The following is a 20,078-nucleotide window of genomic DNA, read 5'->3' on the forward strand; positions in this document are numbered from 1 at the left end:
TCAATGTCAGTCAGTCATGAGATTAAAGAGACAATCGGTGAGAAAGACAGATATTACTTCATTCTTTTGGTTTTAAAGTTTGAAATTAATGAAAATTGTAATTGAGGCAACAAACAGGACTTTTGTTAATATTCCGAATGAGTTTATTGCTATGATTTTTTTAGATCAGTCAACATTAGACCGTAAACTGACTTAAAATGAGAGCACATGATAGGAATTTTCTTTGAATATGCACTTATATCCAGTCCGATGCACTTTTCCAGAGTGGTATGCGTTCACGAATCCACGACCAAATCTTCCCTCCAGGTTCGAAAACTGCTCGAGCCTCACTTAAGACCCCAGGGCGAGTCATTCATATAAGGGGCCCGAGTGCATATTAGACACATATGGTGCCGAAACAGATAGAGGAAATAAGCTGTCATCAAATAATCAAATTATTCATGTTTCAGGGAGCAATAAATGGAGGAACATGAGCAGAGGTATGTGGCCGCAATCCTCTCAAGTGGGATTTCTTTGTCTGTGGGCTTGGCCTGCCCACAGACAAAGACTTGTTACTGCATCTGTCCTCGACCCCTTATCGTATATCACAACATTTAAAAACCAATCCACCTGATAATGAACGAGAAAAATAATAACCTAAAACAGACATAAACGTGCCTTTGACCAAAAAGGCTTGAATTTTGTGTACAGGAAACTTTCTAATGTCTATTTCATAAACCAAAAATGCAGGAAATTGTGCTTAAAAAATGTAAGGGAGAAAAGTAACGCTGTAAAAAATTTAAAATATTGTAATTTCTTGAAAAATATGCAAGATGCATTTCTATACCATGAGAACATATTAAAACAGATTAATGCTGGGTAAAATAAGCACATCTTGTCTTTGTTTTTGATTATAGGGCATGTTTCTTAAGTTCTTTTTAGCCGTATAACATAGTGTACCATGTATAACAACATATCAAGTGTACTTGTTTTACCTAAGATAAAACAGAATGAATCCAAAAGATGTAGTCACACTATAAAAAAAATAGTTTGTAAGAATGTTTTCCCCTCCCATGAGCACCTCGCAGTTTTGTCACTGATAAGATGAACAATGATCAATTGGCATTGATCCAGATAGGCATGCAAACAAATTAATTAGAGGCTTTATCCGAGCAGCGGCAGGATATGATGCACACTATGCAAGCACTAGAAAAGACAAGCCGTTGTCCCTGTGCCCTGTCTGCATTCATCCCATCAACGTCAACAAATTGCAGCATCCTTACAGAGAAACCGAGTTAGCAGAGAGGAAATGAGGAAAAAACATGCACCACTAAGCCCACCAAACCCCAGGCTCTGCTTTTTTTAACCCACGCCTCCGCCTGTGCCCCGTCTGCACACTACCACCCCCCCACACCCACCCCACCCACACAAACTCACCAAGACACGCACACCCACACCGCCGCCACCCTTGCAACCCAAGGCCATGCACCCTGCCTGTGCATGACAGCTCACAACATGCCCTGCCACAAATGTTTTCCCCAAGCATCCACTTCCGTGTCCCTATCAGTAGAAAGAATCGCCCCAAAATCCCTGATGGGGGGGCTCCTCGCTCTTTTTTTGAACGTGTCAACAATTTCTGGCTCGTTGGCTAGACACTTCATCTTGGCTATGTACAGTATCCTCCTACGTGTGCATATATTGTGGCTTTGTATCTTTGAATGTATTTGTCTTTGTGTTTTTGTCATGCTTCTTTTACATAAATCCAAAAAAAAAAAAGAAATGGCAACGTCATTCTTCCATAACTTAATCAGGAGTTACACACAAGAGAAGGCTGCTACAGCAAGGACCTTCCTGATCATGTTAATGAGGTCCCCTGGCTATATAGTCATTGAAGTATAATTGACTTGTTCGTCTCTTATCTTCCTAATAGACATTCTGACCCAGAGCACGTTTATTTCGCTATGAGAAATGTCAAGAAGGATTGGAAGTTTCTTCCGTGTGCCCATTAAAACTGAAGGCATGCCACCCTGTCTACAGCCAGCCGGGGCTGCCATTGGTTCCCCGTCTCATTATGCAGATGCCAAATGTAAATAAATGATTTGCAGATCACTGCTGCCCCCGCCAATTCCCCCACACTAAGCCCTCATCCCCAAACTGTTTTTTTTTCCCCCAAAGATGGGAAAAGAGGACAAAAATGAAGTACTGTTGGCAGGGGGGAGGAAAAAGGGACCACGATACTCAACATCAAGCACCATGAGGATGTGTCTCTTTGGAATAAATAAGTAACACAAAGGTAGTAATTTAAGTAAGACGTATCCCTAAGTTGAAAACCTGGTGAAGCGCATTGATGTTGTTACTGCTTCGTATGTCTCCTGGCTTTCAGGACCCATCAGAGTCAAACAGGGCTGTGTGTAATGTGGAGGGACCGTGAGGCAAGCTGCATAAGTGGGCAGCAGGCAAGGACAAACCAGTGACTGTGGTTACACGCTTGTAGATATGAGGGGAAACATCTGTGCAAATCAGCAGGCTGACCGTCATTTCATTTCCACCATGTCTTTTCAACCCTTTTGCATAGTAAAAAAAAGAAACTCGTTGATGCTTTGCTCAGAGAAATATTGCATCTTCAAGGCTAATACCATGACATGTTGTTCATGAAAACCTTGGCGGAACTTTATTAATTTGAATAGGCTTTTTAAGGCTGGAAACTGCATACAACAAAATGTTAAAAAAAATAGGGTGGGACTTATATAATTATTATTAATCACTATAATTTAAGGACTACAGAGCGTACCTTACTCTAAACCACAGGTATCCGTGGGATAGTTATAGTGCCTTACAAAATAATTCGGCCCCCTTGAATTTTTTAACCTTTGGAAAGATTTCAGGCTTCAACCATAAAAAAAATATTTTTGTTTTTTTTGTCAAGAATCAACAAGTGCGACACAATCTCAAAGTGGATATAAATCTATCATTTTTTTTTATACTTTTTCAATCAGGTGGATGTGACCAGGATTTGAACCCAGGACCCCAGAGCTGTAAGGCCGACGTACTCGTTCACCGTGCCGCCTATCAATTAGGCTTGATCGAATCTTGGTGATCCAATCTTCTTCTTAGAAGTAACATTTCTTAGCCAATTGCTCAATATACAATGACAAACATAATGAGCATATCATTCCATTTTAAACCTGTTTTAATTAAGCACTAAAAACTAGATTCTGTCGCCCCTCTGGAGTGGACTTAAGTGTTAACTAGTGTGCAACATTTTTTAAGTACCTTTGTAGCGATCCACTTGTTGTGCACCTCACTAACTCACTATTTCACTGATGAACAATTGGGTGAGGTGCAATTAATGCAAAATAGATAAGAGAGAACTGGTGAATAGCATGATAAAGAAAACAGGAACAATAGCAGAGTTTAATTGGAAGAAAAACACATTCTATGACCCTGAATATCCACTTCAAAAGCATGAACACAGGATTAAAATGTTTGAAATCATCTACATAAAATATGCAAATGTATATGTCTATCCTCGATGAGAGTTCTGTTTTAATCTCTTTCTCATTGGAGACAGAGATAGGTAATTTTACCAAATTTTAATTAGGCATGAAGAGGCCGCATTGCTCACCGTTTTCATTATTTTTAAATGATCCCCATAAGAAACATTTAGTAGTTGTTTTCTTTAAAGAAGAAAGTAATAGTCAATCCCATGCATTGAAATTAAAGGCCATTGATTTAAAAGAAAATTACTTGTTGTTTATTCGACAATATTTTGTTTTAAGTAGCTCGACAGAAATTCTTTATCTCATGAGCAGAAGAATGGCCATTCGTTTGCTAATTGGGGCATTCTGAAATTTGAAAGGAATTCGGCTCAAAACGTTTGAAAAATGAACCTTGATTTTTCAGATTTTATGCTACATAGTCTTCAAAATTAGTTGCCAAACTATCAAAGTCTTGATTGCTTGATGATAGTTGTTAATTTTGGCATGTATTCTGGTCCCCTTTAACTGCAACACTTTTAATTTTTACACAATGGTGCCGAACTATCATGTGGGGATAAATATTCGGTATTATGTGTTGTGTACATTCAGCTAAAATGACCACATTAATTTGGGTATGCAGATCCAATTGATCTGGCTGGGTGAATGACTACATGGCAATAAATATTGAAAACACGTACATTTACTCCCTGAAGACACCGAATTGAATGCTTTCATTGTCATCATACAAGTATCATGAGATTTCAGTGGTGGACCGTCAGCCGGCCTAAAAAAATATCTGAATCACAGACTGGTGTTTATTATGTTTCTGTCCTGTTGATGCAAAAAAATGAATTAGGCTCCAAAAATTTGCATGTCATTCTTGCGCGTCCAAGTTTTTTTTGTGCATATTATTAGTGTTTTTTCATTTGTGTATGAAAAGATGACTCTGTTATGACTATAGGGCTGCACGTGTCCTTGAGTGTGTGCGTGTGTTTGTGTGTGAGCAGCAGCACGTGTTGAACATGTGCTGGCGTTCTCTGGGGAACAGCAGGGCTCTAATAAGGACTAGTCCTGGATGGCAGCTGGTAAAATCTGTCCTCCGAATAGGTGTCCATTATTCATGCACAAAGGAATGCAAATTAGTCCTTGTGCCGAGTGGACACTGAGAACAGATCCACATGGCACACATTCACTCTGAAACATACATTGAGGGTTGTACCACAATGTAACTTCCTCAAATCAAAAGAGAAACAATGCGCACTCATGATGAGACCCACCCGCACCGCTGTTCATAGTTTGTGTGATAGAGGGCATGTGTGCACTTGTTCTTATTAGTGTGAGTCTCAGCATGGAACTTCACCAAGACTAATTTTGAAATTTGCAAGACTTGGAAAAATGCATAAGAAAAATATGTAAAGAATTGAATCCAAATAACTTTTCTCATCTCATCTCATTTTCTGAACCGTTTTATCCTCATTTGCGTCGCAAGGGGTGCTGAAGCCCATCCCAGCTGACTCCGGGCCAGAGGCGGGAGACACCTTGAATCGGTGGCCAGCCAATTGCAGGGCACAAGGAGACAGACAACCATGTACTGTCACATCCATACCTAGGAGAAATTTTAGTGTCCAATCAGCCTACCATGAATGTTTTTTGGAATGTTGGAGGAAACTCAAGTACCTGGAGGAAGCCCTCGCACCGTGAATTTCATCCTGAATTCACCATGCTTACTAACATGGCGGAGTGTTTACTGGCTCAAGGCCGCTGTCTTGCAGTGCAGTCACTTGCTTATGTCTACTGACACCTACTTCAAAAATTCCCAATTTTTTGGGTCATGGTTTAGCAAGGTACTGAAATGCAGGTTGTTTCTGCTACTCAGTCGACAGTAGAATTAAAGGGCATTTTTATGTTGTATTGTGTTCTGTTCTGATTCAAGGTTTTGAATTGTGGAGCTTTCATCAAGTGGTAAAAATTTGGAGTAGAGGAGACTTGAATTTATGCTCTAACCATAAAAAATGGGATTTTTTTTGTATATTCTGCATGTCAACCGAGTGGACAATGGCATTTTTTGTATGATCCAGTCAACATTTTTGTGTGCTTTCTGCTACTGTATGGTTTTTTTCTATTTCATTTGTTTTTTTCTTTCTCTTTATTTTAAGGGCATGGTGCCATATAGAAGAATTAATGCTCATGAAATGACACAAATAGATACCTTGGCAGATGCAGTTGAAGTGACCAAAAGCAGGCCAGTCACACATCAAAGAGTGCCAGCTGTTTTTCAATTGGAAGAAATAAGGGGCCTGCTGGGGTTAGGGGGGCTGAAGAGAAAGATTGAGATGACACGTTGGATCTCTAGGAGTCTCACTCTGTGTAATAGGTGAGAGGCGGGTATTCATCTACCTTGAGAGAGCTAGGCAGAATACTCTACATGGACTTCAATGAGACTTCAGTAATTACTTATTACTGCACATATGGATGAGATTGCCGACGAGAGGACTTGAGGTGCATGTGGCTCTTCCTCCATCTGAAAACCACCTCCATCGTGACTTCAAGAACATCCTCACAATGCACCAAGACAAAAGTCTCATTACATGTAATTATGGACTACCTACATGGCCCCAATCCTCCCATTTCTGCTGCTGCTCGCACTATTATTTCAACAGGAGAACCAGCGTATGGGAGAATAGAAGGAATAAAATTGGGGTAAGAGAGCAGGAGGGGGCTATTACCTGAGGGCTGACACTGAACACGGCCACTGACGCTTTACTGCGCTTCCATTTATGTGGAGTGGCTCACTTGTGGGCAGCAATTACAGACCAAATGATCCAAACTGGGCCTTGGGATGAAATAGCTGGATTGACTGAGTGACTATAGCTCTTCTAGTTTTCTTTCATTGTCTACTCGAAATTTCACCATATTCTATAGTGGAACAGGGCAAGATTGGCACTGAAGAATGTTGCATTTCTGCATAAAGATGGATGAAACTTAACACCTAAATTAACTACTTATCTTCTGCTCTATGATCTTAAAATTAAAAGATGTTTTTATATATTTACTGAACACTTTTCTCTTTGTGGTTTAATCATCTGCATACTTATGATCCATTCAAGAATGTTTTGGCAGTAAAATTATGAAATATGTGTTAATTGTAGATTAGGAAGTTATGATTACTGATACGTACAGTGTAGCTTGTTCACATTTGTTTGCAATTATGAAATATTAATCATGACACACTAAATATTAATTACATAATAATAATCATAATCACATTCGTCATCTCCTCTTTATTTCCGAACCGCTTTATCCGCATTAGGGTTGCGGGGGGTGTGGGAGCCAATCCAAGCTGTCTCCGGGCCAAAGGTGGCCAGTCGAGGCACTAGGAGACGGACAACCATGCACAATCACGCTAATACCTAGGGGCAATTGAGAATGCCCAATCAGCCTACCATGCATGTTTTTGGAATGTAGGAGGAAACCGCAGTACCCAGAGGAAACACATGCGTAAAAATACTACTAAAAAAAATATAATGTTAATGCTGATAAGGCGGCCCGGCGGCCGAGTGGTCGGTCCACCCGTGTGACGTTTGCATATTCTCCCCAGGCCTGCGAGGATTTCCTCCAGGTACTCCGGTTTCCTCCCAGATTCCAAAAAACATGCATGGTAGGCTGATTGGACACTCGTAATTGCCCCTATGTATGGGTGTGAGTGTGCATGGTTGTCCGCCTCCTTGTGCCCTGCGATCAGATGACCACCGATTGAGGGTTTCCCCCGCCTCTGGCCCAGAGACAGCTGGGATTGGCTCCTGCACCCCCTGCAACCCTATTGGGAATAAATCCGTTCAGAAAATGAATGTATACATGAATTATGATAATGATTAAAAAAATACAGGCTATAATGTGTTCTTTCCAATGCATGCAAACATATTTTATATCATACAGGTAGAGGGAGATTACATATTTAAAGTCTCACAGACTAAATTATCTATAAAGGTAGGTAAAGTATGCTGTTATACAAGTGGTACTAAGAAATATTTTAGCTGGGTTTGAATAAATCCTGCCACAGTCACAGGTCCACATTGCAGTATGAACATTGAGCAATTGTTCTTTACCCACACAGGGCTGTCATCTTAAATTTTGGTGACAATGTAGTGACAAACGTAATTATTTTTTTAAAATAATTTTCTCATATATAAAAAGAACATAACCAATGAAAGACAAAGCCAAACATAGTAGATTTTGTAACTGTAAGACCGCCGGGGTGTTGAATGTTTAACACTTTCACAGTGTAATTTTAGTTCAGACAAATGACATGCAGCAAATTATTTAGCATGGAGAGAGAGGGCTTGAGCTGTTCCAAATCTGGTCATAGACCTCAACAGTTTTACAGGGTTCATCTAATGAAAGCAAGGGTATTTCAATGTGGTTCATCTGAAGTTGAGCATTAAAGAGAGCAAGATGTGTCTATGCATGCTTGCCCTTCTCTCTTCTCAACAGGAGTTTGCCAGTGTAAAACTGGTGCAACAGGCAGGACTGACAACGACAGACTGAAAGGACAAAAGCGCTTTCCTTGGCTTCTTTTCAACATGTCACTGTGGGAACAGCATAATCAACCCTGTGTCACTACCAGCTGCTCCATCGGGACCATGATAAAATAAACAACATGCAATGTAGGATCAGGGATATTAAGAGGGGAGACAAGTGGCTAGGGAAGAAAGCGATACACTTGTGTCTGCTGTCAAAGGAAAGGAGAGCTTGAGCCACTAACTGAGGGTGGAATGGTAATAATGAACTCCTCGTGAAGTGGGATTACTTGTATACACCCGATAAATATATTACATAAAGTTCAAGCTCAAAGTGTGAGATAAAACCTGACCTTTACACTAATTCACATTTACACAAAGGTGCCAAAGATGTGTCGATACCAAGATTCTGAGTCAATTTAAGATGAATAAAACACACTAAGAACCATATTAACAACTGCCCAATTGAACAGAGCCCAGGTGGTAGAGTGGTCATATAAAAGTTGTGGGTTTGATCATGTGCCCCCTCCCTGTCATGTCCTTGAGCAAATCCTGAGACCTGAGTTTCTCCTGACAGTGCATCCGTGGAAGTATTCGAGACAATATTACCTGGATTTAAGTCGCGAATGATGTACAAGGTCGTTTAAAGAGAGGTTCTTTCTAACATTATCTGTCTGTGCGGTGGCAATACACCAGCCAAGCATAGATCTATGTTTTCCTCTTTGCAGACAGATCCATGCTGAGTGCATTTGAATTTTAAATATCCCTGTCAAAGGTTGAATTGTTTCCAATGTTTCACGCCCACACCAGTTTTTTTTAAAATGCATCTGTGTACGCCTGTCCACCAAATCGTCAACATCCAGTCTAAAAATGCCTGTTCATGTGATCTAACAATGCTCCAGTCTACATTTGTCGTAGGGACCAAACTCAAGTCCACCTCTGCTCTCTCCACTGAGTCCAATGTCTTGGCCCTTGCAGGCTGGAAGAAGAAAATTAAGTATCATTCTGTGAGCTGTCTGGCTCTCAGAAAAGGGCCCATGTCCCAAACAAAGCCATGGCTCGCTGCATCTTTGGAAATGAAGAGTAAGATTTCACATCCCTGTGAATAAGGTTAGACATTAATCCAGCAAATAGAAGGGAAAAAAACATTCTACAGGTTGCTTTCTAAGCTTCTTTTGTGGGAGTATTTCTTTGTGTTGCAGTGTCTCCTGCTTGTGAATAGAATCGCCCATCCCCTTTTCCACTATGTCTATTGAAAAAAATTGGCTTGTAAATACAAGCTATTAGAATATTTGCGCAGATGAGTAACAAGTTATTAGTTGCAATTACTGGTCAACTATTAGCCTGGTATAATAGACTGATTAGGCAGTGGTCCTTTCAACTTGTGAAGAAGTAATTTGAAAGACAGCCTACCTTTGACAAGGCAAAGAAAGGCGGGCTTTATTCAGAACATATCCGGCTATTGTACTAAGAGACATGTTATAATGGGATTACTGGCGAGTGCAATGGACTGATGAAATAAATGGCGAATGCATCATTTTGTGTAATTCGCAGGTACTGGAGATGAGAAGAATCCATAGTTACTGAGAGGACACTTCAGACTAAAATGAATAGGGAGTCACATATATGTATAGATTCATTTATACAGTGGGACAAATAAGTATTTGGTCAACCACCAATTGTTTGGTACACTTTATTATAGTAGGTATATGTCACAAGACCTACATTTGATCAAATTTATAAATTGATCATATATGCTGTTATGGTCTGGATCCCCTGAGGTGTTCATTAATCCTGTTTTGAGATTTTGGAGATTCACACTTTTTTTTTCATTAAAACATGTATTACTGAAGATATTGCAAAAAAAACTCAATGAAGTATTATTCTGGTACATGTAGTGCAGGGTATTTGTCTGATAATATAGTAGTTTTTAAAAAAAATCAAATAAAAGGTCTGATGTTTTCTGAGGACTCACCTTTTGTCAATAAATGCATTAATGCATAGAAACTATTGTAATACTAATAATCATAAATATAGTAACCGATAGTGTTGTGGTTCTTTCACCTGACTTACGTGTGAACAGCGTGGGATAGATTTCCACTCGGTTCGATTGTGAGTTTGAATGGTCTGTTTTCCGTTTGGCCCTGTAACTGACTGGCGACTAGCCTTCGGTGTAGTTCACCTTTCGCTCTAAGTCAGTGCTGCGGTGTACTGGGGCCTATCCCAGCTAACTATAGGAACCAGGCAGGGGACAACCTGTATCCCCAAACTCGCAGGGCACAAAGGACACGGACAACCATTCATGCTCACACTCATATCTAGGGGCAATTTAAAGTCTTCAAACAGCCTACCTTGCATGTTTTTGGGATGTGGGGGGGAAACTGTAATACCTGAAGAAAACCCACAAAGCCTGGGAGAACATGCAAAATTCACAGAGTAGGAACCCACCTGATTGAATAGAAAAATTCTTAGTATCTGTTTTAATTGGATAATGTCGGACAGGGCGGCCCGGAAGACAAATGGTTAGCGCATCAGCCTCACAATTCTGGGGTCGAGGTTTTAATCCCAGATCTGTCCTCACTGTGTGGAGTTTGCATGTTTACCCCTGGCTTGCATGGGTTTTTTTATGGGTACTCCATTTTTCTTCCACATCCCGGAAAAGTAAACATCCAAGATGCTAGCCAACATTCAAGCTGTAACCATTCGGAACTACTCAAACTTAGGGAATGCAGAACACAGATGGACTTACTTGGGCAGCAAACCTTTATGAAAATCCTTAAGCATCGTGAGCAGGTATCTCAGGGTCACAAGTGGTTGGCCCCTTAACGTGACAGTCTAACAACTTAGCCCTTTGCAAAAACATGCAGGGTAGGTTTGTTGAACACTCTAAATTGGCCGTAGGTTTGAGTGTGAGTGTGAATGATTGTCCGTCTCCTTGTGCCCTACTAATAATTAGTATGAGGAACTGATTGTGGAAAATTTGGCTCAGACATTATGTTATCTAGTACGTATAAATATAGTACTCAAAGAAGTATTTTCCCCATTTCCAATACGTGACAATGTTATCTAATTCTCATTAAATAGTTGGAGCAGATTTTTGCATTTGAATACTATACTTATTTTCTTACTACACAATCATAGAGGATAGCAACCATTTGGAATCACTATAAAAATTACCAAAATATTAAAAAGATTTCTAGAATTAAAATCATACGTTGTTCTTACATTTGGTGTTAATTAAACATGTGTTAAATAAAAAATCTGAAATAGCCCTCAACAAAAATAAAGATATGCTTACATTAATATTGACCTGAAGTCTTTAGAGGCAACAGCTGCAGCAGTCAGCTGGGATAGGCTCCAGCACCTCCCGCAACCCTCGTAACCCTAAAGCGGTTCAGATAATGAGATGAGATGAGCTGCAAATTTGTTTTCCCCAAGTTGTGTTTTTATTTAATAAATAATACTAAAAATACTAAAATATAATGAATCTGTTGTGTAGTTAAGATTTTTGTCTTCATACTTAAGCAGCACTTATTCAAAATTGCATGTTAACTGCATCATAGTACACAGTGAGACCAAATGCTTTGAACTAAATCGACTCTTGGGAGGAAACATCATTAACAAATATGTTTATTGACCGGTGTGCATTGAAGACTCAATGGACAAAACACAAAAGGGGTAGTTAAAGGGGCAGGACACACAAAAACCCACTGGGAGTATACAGCCCATGCTGATCAATGACCTCATCAAGAGTCAGTTTTGCTTTCAAAGGCGGCATCACCAAAGAGCAACGGGGCTTTTGCAGCCCCACAGATAACAACCAACACCAGACACCCAATAAAGAGACTTCCACTTCATTTAAAAGCAATTAATATTCTTGGCTGGCTGGCAAGATCGCTTTGGTGTGGCAGGTCTGTACACGCCCCCTGCACTGTAATGAAGTTGACTGCTTAACTTTGAGTCTGTGGCCAGTGTTGGCTGCCTGGGTGAGAGCGCCGATGCGCAGTGGGACGTAGTGTTTAGATCACAGTGAATGGGCCTGTCTCACAGCCCAATGCACCCCAAAAGAACCTCCTCTTCTCCATCTTTCTCAATACACGTCTTGTTCTTTCTGTCACCCTCTTTCTGTCTATCTGTCCTCTTATTCTTCTCTACGTTTTCTCCCAGCGTCTATTTTGGCTTTTGTTTCCTTTTTTTTCTTCTGCGGTTCTTTCTTCTTTTTTTTTTTACCTCTCATCTTCAGTCAATATCAGTCAGCCTTCAATAGGAGCAAGGATTTAAATAGTCAGCCTTTGTAGTGTTTGCTAATGATTGTCCCCTTGGGAGAAAAAAACAAAAAACTATTTTTTTTTTACTTGGACAAATTCAACCTCCCCTATATTAATGTTTCCCCACTTGATTGCAAATATCTCAAGGCACACCACCAAATGAGAATTTTCTAATTTAAACATTTATGACAATGCATGACTTCTTTGAGGGTAATTTTCAGCGTCACACTTGACCATCACTCATACACACCAGTACACCACGCCTAAGTCATTGGTAAACACTGTTCTATATCATGTGGCCTTGCATTTTCTCTAGGAAATAACCCATACGCCATCTAAATCCTGTTTAACCATTCATTTTGCTTGAATCTTGTGAAAAAAGTTAAGTCGCAAAATAAAAATCTTGGAAAGCATTTATCAAAAAAAAAATAACTGCTTACCAGTAGAAGTTTAGTTTACATTGCCATCAGTAAATTGGATTTGATTATGTGGTACTGCACAAGACTGTCCTTTATCAATCATTTTTAGGTTCAGGCAAGGTTTTGAAGTCATCCAATATGGCTTTGAGGCCATACGCTCATAAAAAATAAATGTAATTTAAATTTAAGCAATGCCTTGGCTAAAATTTTCCGCAAAGTGAACGGGGTGCCCAATTAGTCGGTGTGCCTTTTATATGCTCTAAATTCAAGATTCTGTTAATGACAGCTTGACTGTCTGGGTACATTGCTTTCTAAAGCGCTATATTTATATAGTGAAAAGAGCAGAAGTGACTGACACAGTGACTGAGCGCATATCATGCTCCAAATGCGACGACATTAGCAATCGACAATGACATTTTCGTCTGCTACCAGTGACCGAGACAATCCGGATTAGAGCAGAAATTAAGGAAGACAAGATCAGTTTTACAAAAAAATGTACTTTTTTAAAACATTTTTCAGATCCAAAAGTTGTTATACAGCATACACAATTTGAAATGATCAAAAAATGTATAAAATATGGGAACATTTATATAAATTGCTTCCCCTCTTTATTGAGGGGAGGTGGCTGAAGAAATTAGTTTGATTGGCTCCTGGAGGCCTCCTGTGTACTTCAGGGCAAGGCTGAGGAAACAGGAGAAACTATGTCTACCCTGTTGGATAAAGATGCCTTGGTAGTGCGACCCAAAATCTGAAACGAGTGGCTAGGGATAAGGAAGAATACATTTTCCCGTGTAGGTTGTTGCCCTTGTAACTTGACCCTTCTTGATAACCAGGAAGGAAAAAAATTGAAATACTGAATACTGTTGCCCATAGAGTAAAACCCTTTATGTCTTGTCAAAGCTTATCCAGTATGCAATATGTTATGTTAAGTGGTGTACTTACCTCTGGCATGTAAGTGAAATAAAGTACATAACCCAAATTACCTTTTATTTTCTATAGAAAAATAGCTGATTCAACCAAATGGTCAAAGGTCTATCATATATTCATATCTTAACGCTTATTTTTAAACGTAGTCTATAGAAAATTGTGAACATCTATTTGTCCTTGGGGATAATTGAGAGCGGAGACCTTGTTTAGCAAGTTGAATGGAAATGACAAGTGCATTAGCAGTCACTCGCCTTGTTGTTTAGTAGGCTGAAGGTAATGGAGAAATCAATGAACCACAACCTATACGCTTTTTGGCATTAACTATACTTACTAACAAAATAATTTCCAGGAGAAACACTCATTCATTTTAAGTACAATTACAACCTTTCCAGGAGACTAACCTGTATAAGAAAATGAATCCAAACATGTTGGAAATGACATTTCTTAGCAATGTCAACAATGTGGGGGAAATTGATGAGCTAAATGTTTCTCTCTTTTAGTGTTGACTAATAGCTTGTAGCTGCCCGTGGGCCTCAATTAAATACAACTTCTAGCACACCAATCAGACACTAGCAACTACTGGACCTGAACCTGCTCCACTCACGGTCCTGAAACATCAAGACCACATGATCATCTGAATGCTGGAAATCAGGATGATTGTTCTTGTTACTAGTATGTTTTTTATTTATTTATTTATTTATTTCATTATCCATTTCCAGTTACACTCATACTGTTGAATGAAAGTACTATTCAAATATTTAGCCACTCTCAATACTAAATGAGATAACCAAATCATGATCATAGTATTATTAAAAGTCATTGTAGTACTTTATTACAATACAAAGCCCTCATAAGTCTGAAAATTGTTAAATTATTATTTCTCCCCCAGTGTCATGTATAATTTTTGTTCCATTTTTCTCTATTTAATTACATTTCTGTATTTCTAATGTTGTGATTTAAGACTGTCAAAGAGAACAAACTAGAACAAAATACAGCACACTACAATCCAAAAGAGTAATATCAATACTTCAAATCTTATTATCAATATGCTTTGTGACAACAGATCCATAATCACAATAATGGTCTGAGTTTAATGTTTGATCAAGTACATCCTTGTGGGAAGAACCTTGTTCAACAATCTGGGGAGAATAAAAATTGTTTCAATCATTTTTCTGCTCTGTAATTATGGAGGAAAAACATCAGTAAAAGACCAGCATTACAGAAAGTAGATGACGGTACTGTGAAACGAAAGAGAACTGTTTCAGCCAATCAAATGAAAGCATTTCTGATTTTCTGCCATTGTTCGTGATGTCAGATAAGACCAGCATTTCCGAAGCTATTGCGACTTGCCTGTTGCTAACATGCAAGTCCTCACTTAAGTGGATCTTGAGAAAACAAGAATGGATTTTGTCCAACTTATTTAGCTGAAGGTTGGTCTGTGTTGAGAACAGATTGGTGAAAAGGTGTCATCTTGGTGGGTTGGAACGAACCACCTGCACGCACTTGCCCCTTTCTGGAATCAGTTTGACACCTGTTGTGTATATAGACAAGCGCAAGATTTGGGATAGGCTAGACAAAAAAAATGGGGTCAAAAAAGTCAGGGTTTACATTACTATTCATGAACAGTGCATAGTAACTATGCGGCCTATTGCAAAGAATGTCTAAACATCAGAATATTTGTTATTTATATGGAAGAGTGTGTAATATAAATATGTAAGTGGAATAATCAATTCTTCCTCACATTGAGTTCTTTGTTGCGTTGTTCAGATTGACATGCTGATTCTTCTTCCAATGAAGACTATAAATCCACTGGTCGACTCGGCTCACTATGTTAGTCTCCAGCTTTTCAAAATCCCTTTTCCTTTCTGAGCTAGGAACTTGATCTGCATTTTTATTTTGCCTCACAAAATATGCCCATGGCCTTCTCGGCTATAATTACACATTCTGGTTAGGCAGTCTGTTAGTACCCTCCAACACAAAGGAGTCTCTGGGTTTACTTAACAGACGTCACATTTGTCCCAAAATGGCAGCGCCCATGAGCTGTTTGAAATTCAATTTAAATATGATTTTCTTTTCTCTGTTATCATGTTTCTATGAAATTTGTGATTTGCATGTTTAGCAATCATCTTTCACATAAATGTAATTTATCCCATTTTTTGTCTGTTGCCTTACGTCTTTTACTGTTGAACTCTTAAGTGTTGAAATCCTTGATGCTTGTTGTTCTATTGGTGTCGAACCCTGAATGAAGCTTTTTTTTTGTTTCACTATGTAGGATCAAGGTTAAATCACATGAGTATCAATGGAATTAAGCCATAGTTTTATAGGTTATAGTGTGATTTTGTTCGTAGATGTGCATGTGCAGTCAAACATCGCCACTATGTCCAATTTTACTCATTAAATCGGCTAATGTTTGGATTTGAAATGCAGATATTTGCAAGTTGGGTATGAATAGACTCCTGAGCTCTCAGACCTGACTGCTTTATGTAAGGGACCTAAACAATAGCTATTATAGTTTTCACAAACCTGGGCAGATGAAAATCCATCCTTCATTATTCATGACATCAAACAAACGGGACTGGGGCCCAAAGCGGGCTCATTTGCAGCTGAATGTGCGAAGGGCTGTGGAGACAGTGGCCTGTTTAGCATGTGTATGTGTTGCAGAGGTGGTGGAGGGATGGAGGAGGAGTGAGTACCAGTGGGCCACAGCTGGTGTGTCACAGTCCCAACCTTCTACCTGCTGCTATCACAACTGACACACTGAGGCCAAATCAAGGGCTAATCTCACTGAAGTTGTTGTTCATCCATCAACTGCTTTTTTTATAAATCCAGGTCTAATTTGTCAGTTTGTCTTTTCTTACTGCTTCCCAATTCAAACCCTCCTAATCCTCTTTTCAAAAAGAGAACATTCAGTGGACTACATTAAATACCTGACCCTTGAAGCATGGCAGGTCAGGGTCAGTTCCAAAGGCAGTAAATGTTTAATGATGCACAGTTGTCTATTTTTCTACCCATGTTTTTCTCTTGGTCTCCCTCCAGTTAGTTGTACATGCATGTCAACAAGAGTTACTTTACTTTCACGATGGCCTTCTGTGTTATTCCAGATTTACACTTATTTTCTTCCCTCTCTGCAACTCCGAGAAACCAGCAGTGTGTTTACTCTACCTGGTTTACCTGCTCCAGGAGAACAGCCTGGCAGCAGTGGCAATATCAGTCCCCATTTACCCTGTCAGCTGGCTTGTATGTTGTGTAGTTGTCATGTCATTTTTTCCATATCTCTCAAAAATTGTCTGACCAGTTGTGCGTGATGGCTCTACCTGTGTTTACATCCAGAAATACCTGCAGCAGAGCAGTCAGTCAGCATCAGCAGCCTGCTAAAGAGATAGGCATATACTGTCTTTCTGTCAGAAATACTTTGTCAAGACTGGCATGGGTAACCTAGAATTGCTCTATGAAGAATTGTTTTATGTTCTTCTTAAATGTAATCATGTTTCATATAACACTTTTTGACATCTTGACATCAGTTTTCATTTTTGTTTCTGATTTGCTAAGTACATACTATACCTGGTTGTGGTAAAATGGGCAAATGTCTCATTCATTCCACTGATGGAATTATGTCTATCATTTATTTTACAGCTGGGGGTAAATGACAATTGTTTTTATCCATGCCCAAAAAATCCAAACAAATGGAATGGGGAAAATGGAACGAATATTATACCGAAACAATTCAGAACTGACAGCTTCACTGTTCCTGGGTTCATATTCAGGTCGGTCCACCTGTGTGTAGTTTGCATGTTCTCCCTGGGCCTGTGTGGGTTTTCTCTGGGTACTCCGGTTTCCTCCAACATTCCAAAAACATGCATGACAGCCTGATTGGAAACTCTAAATTGCCCCTAGGTATGAGTGTGTGTGAATGGTTTTCTGTCTCATTGTTCTCCGCGATCGTCTGGCCACCGATTCACGGTGTCTGCAGCCCGAAGTCAACTGGGATAGGTTCCAGCACCCCCCTGACCCTTGGAGGGTGAGAGGTTCAGAAAATGAACTAAGCACACATGTATGTATATAGTGTTAGTTGTAATGAACCAAAACAACATTTGTAAACCATAGTATATAGGTTTTTGTGAATATAGCTTTATCCAAAAAAAATGTATAGCACTAAAATATATAGTTTGTTTGCATACAGATTACGCTTCTTGAAAACAAATAATGGTCGTTGATAATTTCCATGTTAATACATGATAGAAATTATAACATTTTGCTGTTGACCAGTAGCTAAATGGTGGGGAAATTTTGCAATCGTGGCCTTGTCATGTTTTAAGAAAACAAATACTTGTTTTACCCAGTTAGGCACAAGAAAATATATGTCAATATAGGCCAAAGATGTCCTTTAGTCTTGAGCCTCAATGCACTACACAATAAATACAATGCAGATATGTTCAGTGTTATACGTCTGTGACATTTTTTGTCTATACTGCATTTATTCACCACAAGGCAGGTATGAACATTTCTTTGCATTCACAAAAGCCTAACATTTGCAGGTCACAACCAAATAATCAAACTGAATGTATCAACAGCCCTGAACTCTCTCAATGTCCACCGTTTAACACAATCTGTACACAACACCGACATTTTCCCTCATTGATTACATTCATTGTATTTTCTTATGAAAACCAGATTGTTCACACATAAACCCAAAGATAATCAGCAGGGGAAAAGGAATATTACAACAAAAATTTACATTCTGTTTTCCACTTAACGTCTAAGGGCAACTTTGTATATAACAGTAAAACAGCTCAAATGAATTGCTTTGCTGAAGGACAAATTTGAAAAGAGAATTATTCCTAGCTTTGGGGGGGATAGCCAATGTACAAGCAACCTACCACAAAATTAAATCAAACACACAAAAACAAAACAAAAGGACATACAGGTTGTGTATTTTCGTTTTGGGGATGTTTGATTTCTTCTGACATTTTGTAACTTGGGACAGTTTTTCCTAACCTGGATATTTCGTATGTAAAACCCACTAAATTAGATTGCGAGTGACTGCAGTCCAATCCAAAATATTGGATCCAAATGGTGAGCATATGTTTAATATGTTGCTCAAAAAGACTGTTATTCTTCATTACAGTAACATTTTCTGACAAAGTATGTGATTCGAAATTTTCTCTTTCGCCAACTCAATTCAACTCAACTTTGATGGCAAGACATTTCTTTATATTTTAGAACATTTTACTGTTGATCTTAATCTTCTATGTGTCAGAACAAAACCTAAGACATGTTAGTACGCCGAAGCACGACTTTCTGCTCCCCAAAGGCTTCAGTGAGCAAGAGAAAAGATTGCTATCTGTGCTACTGCTCCTTGTCTGAACATGGTCCTGAAATCCCACATGTTCAGTCAGTATTTAAGGCTCACTATGGACCCTGCTGGGTGCTGAGCTTCTCATAGAATTTCACCCGCAGCCATCATTTTCTGAGACTGCATTGGTCCACGTGTCCTCCATCTGCCACCCGGAGGCCGCATCTCTATGCCATGCAATCACAGGGCAAGGTACAACCTGAAAGATGTATCGAAATTCGATTCTAATTCTATTTCTTAGTCATTTAATATTCTAGTTCCTAGTTTTTTTTCTGAAGAAGATTAAAATGTCTGACAGGGACAAATAAGACCATTAAAAATATGCTATATAATTCAATTAAAGGTTTGTTTAGATTCAGCTGCAGATAATTTAGAAAACAACACTATTATAATATTGTGCTTTTTGGTAGTATTAGCTGGTTGTACAGCCTGCTATATAAGCAATGTGGGGTTATTTTTTTTCTGTTTATTTTTTACCCGGGGTCTTCTTGGCAGGCAACAACGTCAGTCTTGCTGTGCCTTTATCATAACATCATCGTCATAACTCTGTATCCTTGTGCAACTTACATCACCTCACATCATATCAGACTTGACTGCACGGGGCAAGGAGATAAGGCAGCAGAAATCCATTATTTGCCTCAAGATGATTTGGTTTGTAGTCCGCAGATTTGGTGTGATTGTGGAAGTGGAACAACGAGAGTCACATTCAAAATATGCAGTGTTATTTATTCATTTATTTAATTTTGGATCAGCAACTCTATTGATAACTGCTGTTATTGGACTACCGGAAAACTAATAAAACATGAATAAAATCTGGGATCTATCAAAACTTTGGTGTACATAATTTACCAATATTTGTGGTGTTGTCCTGTTAAATTTAAAACGCTCATGGTATCACCTATAAAATTGTTTGATGATGATGTATAGTTATTTATAAATGTATTTTTTTAGCATGAATGTATTTGTCAAACATAAAAATATATAGTACTAATTTAATCGAATTTTCCCAAATGATCATATAATTTTGGATATCATAACAATTATTGATTTGCATGTGTGTTGTGTTACCATAGCAATGCTTGCTTGAGTGAAGGCAACCTGTCGACTGTCTTGGAAAAGGAAACAAATGGTTTTTG

The sequence above is a fragment of the Stigmatopora nigra genome, chromosome 7 (genome assembly GCF_051989575.1).
Source record: "Stigmatopora nigra isolate UIUO_SnigA chromosome 7, RoL_Snig_1.1, whole genome shotgun sequence".
NCBI lineage: Eukaryota > Metazoa > Chordata > Actinopteri > Syngnathiformes > Syngnathidae > Stigmatopora > Stigmatopora nigra.